This window comes from Neomonachus schauinslandi, chromosome 12, assembly GCF_002201575.2.
Source record: "Neomonachus schauinslandi chromosome 12, ASM220157v2, whole genome shotgun sequence".
Lineage (NCBI taxonomy): Eukaryota > Metazoa > Chordata > Mammalia > Carnivora > Phocidae > Neomonachus > Neomonachus schauinslandi.
In genome coordinates this window covers 18,668,167-18,671,853 of record NC_058414.1, presented here as the reverse complement: position 1 = coordinate 18,671,853, position 3,687 = coordinate 18,668,167, and positions in this window count along the sequence as shown.

The following is a 3,687-nucleotide window of genomic DNA, read 5'->3' as shown; positions in this document are numbered from 1 at the left end:
ACTTGGATGTACACAAAGAGCACTGCAAATGGAATAAATTAATGTAAAATATAACCTTTTACATTTCTTACTCTTTTTTATAAGCTATTTCTTTCCTTTTTTTTTTTTAAAGATTTTATTTATTTATTTGACAGAGAGAGACACAGCGAGAGAGGGAACACAAGCAGGGGGAGTGGGAGAGGGAGAAGCAGGCTTCCCGTGGAGCAGGGAGCCCGATGCGGGGCTCAATCCCAGGACCTGGGATCATGACCTGAGCCGAAGGCAGACGCTTAACGGCTGAGCCACCCAGGCGCCCCATAAGCTATTTCTTTTTAAAAATTATTTTATTATTATTTTTAAAAGATTTTATTTATTTATTTGACAGAGAGAGACACAGCGAGAGAGGGAACACAAGCAGGGGGAGTGGGAGAGGGAGAGGGAGAAGCAGGCTTCCCGCTGAGCAGGGAGCCCGATGCGGGGCTCGATCCCAGGACCCTGGGATCACAACCTGAGCCAAAGGCAGACGCTTAACGACTGAGCCACCCAGGTGCCCCTTAAAATTATTTTAAATTATTTTTATTTTTTTAGAGAGTGTGTGTGTGCACAAGTGGGAGTAGGGGCAGAGAGAGAGAGAGAGAGAGAATCCTAAGCAGACTCCTCGCTGAGCCTGACATGGGGCTCAATCTCATGACCCTGAGATTGTGACCTGAGCTGAAATCAAGAGTTGGACACTTAACTGCCTGAGCCACCCAGGCACCTCTTCATTCTTCTTTTTTTTTTTTTTATGATTTTTTATTTTTAAGTAATCTCTTTACACCCAACGTGGGGCTCAAACTCACAACTCTGAGATCAAGAGTTGCATGTTCTACCGATTGAGCCAGCCAGGTGCCCCTATATTTCTTATTCTTTTGTTTTGTTTTCTTTCAAGGATTTTATTTATTTATTTGACAGAGACAGAGACAGCGAGAGAGGGAACACAAGCAGGGGGAGTGGGAGAGGGAGAAGCAGGCTTCCCGCGGAGCAGGGAGCCCGATGCGGGGCTTGATCCCAGGACCCTAACGACTGAGCCACCCAGGTGCCCCAACATTTCTTATTCTTAATCAAGCAAACTCTTTGTTCAAAATAATAATAGTAATAGTGAATTGGGTGATTATGGCATCTGGAAAAGTGAAATGGATAAAAGCAATGTCATCAGGACAGCACAAAGTAATTGGGAGTACTCTATTACATGGTACCTGTACTATCCACAAAATACCTGTATTACCCATGAGTCAGTATAGTGTTGAGAGTGGACTGTATTAGTTATAAATGTATATTGTAAATTTTAGGATAGTCACTAAAATTTTTTGAAAAGTAAAAAATTGATACACTGCGAGGTGAGAAAATGGAATCATACACAATGCTCATTTAAAACCACAGGAGGCATGAGGTGCCTGGGTGGCACAGTCAGTTAAGCATCTGACTCTTGGTTTTAGCTCAGAGTGGATCAAAAAAACAAGACCCAACTGTATGTTGCCTAAAAGAAGGGGCGTCTGGGTGGCTCAGTCGTTAAGCGTCTGCCTTCGGCTCAGGTCGTGATCCCAGCGTCCTGGGATCGAGCCCCGCATCGGGCTCCCTGCTCAGCGGGAGGCCTGCTTCTCCCTCTCCCACTCCCCCTGCTTGTGTTCCCCCTCTCGCTGTGTCTCTCGTTGTCAAATAAATAAATAAATAAAATCTTTAAAAAATAAAAATAAAAATAAAAGAAGTCCACTATAAATATAAAGATATAAGTTAAAAGTAAAGTGATAGAGAAAGATATACCCTGCAAACACTAATAAAAAGAAACCTGGAGTAGCTGTATTAATTTCAGATTTCAGAAGAAGGAAAATGATCAGAGATAAAGAGGAGCATTATGTAAAGATAAAGAGGTCAGTTCTTCAAGAAGACTTAACAGTCTTAAACATCTATGCACCTAACAACAGTGCATCAAAATATGTGAGGCAGGGCGCCTGGGTGGCTCAGTTGGTCAAGCGACTGCCTTCGGCTCAGGTCATGATCCTGGAGTCCCGGGATTGAGTCCCGCATCGGGCTCCCTGCTCAGCAGGGAACCTGCTTCTCCCTCTGACCCTCCCCCCTCTCATGTGCTCTCTCTCATTCTCTCTCTCTCAAATAAATAAATAAAATCTTAAAAAAAAAAATATGTGAGGCAAAAACTGACAGAAATGCAAGGAGAAATAGATAAACCCACTACTGCTGCAAGAGACTCCAACACTCTTCTTTCAGTAATGAATAGATCCAGAAGGCAGAAAATCAGGAAGGCTCTAGGTGACCTGAACATCAATCAACTTGGTCTGCTCGACATTTATAGAGTATTTCATCCAGGGGTGCCTGGGTGGCTCAGTCGGTTAGGCACCTGCCTTTGGCTCAGGTGATCCCGGGGTCCTGGGATCGAGCCCCGCATCAGGCTCCTTGCTTGGCAGGGAGTCTGCTTCTTCCTCTCCCTCTGCCTGCCGCTCTCCCTGCTTGCGCTCTCTCCCTCTCTCTTTCTCTGACAAATAAATAAATATTTTAAAAAAAGAATATTTCATCCAACAACAGCAGAATACACATTCTTCTCAAGCTCACATGGAACACTTACCAAGATAAACCATAAAACATACATGAAGGAATTTTTAAAAAGAAATATATACAAAGTAATATTCTCAGATCACATGAATTTATTTAATTTTTAATATTTTATTTATTTGAGAAAGAGAACATGACAGAGTGAGCAAGCATGAGTGGGGGGCGGGGGGGAGGGAAGGGCAGAGGGAGAGGGAGAAGCAGACTCCCCGCTGAGCAAGAAGCCTGATGCCGGGCTCAATCCCAGGACGCTGGGATCATGACTTGAGCCAAAGGCAGACGTTTAACCGACTGAGCCACCCAGGTGTCCCAGATCACATGAACTTAAACTAGAAACCAATTACAGAAAGCTTGAAAACCCCAAATATCTGGAAATTACACAAGACTCTTTAAATAACATACTACTCAAAAAAGAGGCTGCAAGAAAAACTTAAACATATTTTGAACTAAATGAAAATGAAAATACAACTTATCAAAATTTGGGAATGAAGTAAAATCAGTGCTTATCAGGACATTTATAACATTAAATTCATATTCTAGAAACGAATAAAGACCTAAAGTCAATGATCTAAGCTTCCCTCTTAGGCAACTAGAGAAAGAACAGCAATTTATGCCTAAAGCAAGCAAAGAAAAAAAATAATTAGAGCAGGAATCAGTGAAATTGAAAACAAGAAAACAATTGAGAAAAAGCAATGAAATCAAAAGCTGGTTCTTTGAAAAGATAAAACACATTGTAAATTCTTAAATATTAGCTTTGGTGATTTTGACTACAAAGACGTATCAAAACTCCTTTAGAAAGTAATATGAGGGGGGAGCCTGGGTGGCTAAGTCGTTGGGCGTCTGCCTTCGGCTCAAGTCATGATCTAGGGTCCTGGGATAGAGCCCTGCATCGGGCTCCATGCTCTGCAGGAAGCCTGCTTCTCCCTCTCACTCCCACTGCTTGTGTTCCCTTTTTCACTGTGTCCCTCTCTGTCAAATAAATAAATAAAATCTTAAAAAAAAAAAAAGAAAAGAAAGTAATATGAGGGGCGCCAGGATGGCTCAGTTGATTAAGTGTCTGCCTTTGTCCTCAGGTTGTTGGGTTCCCTGCTCAGCAGGGAGTCAGCT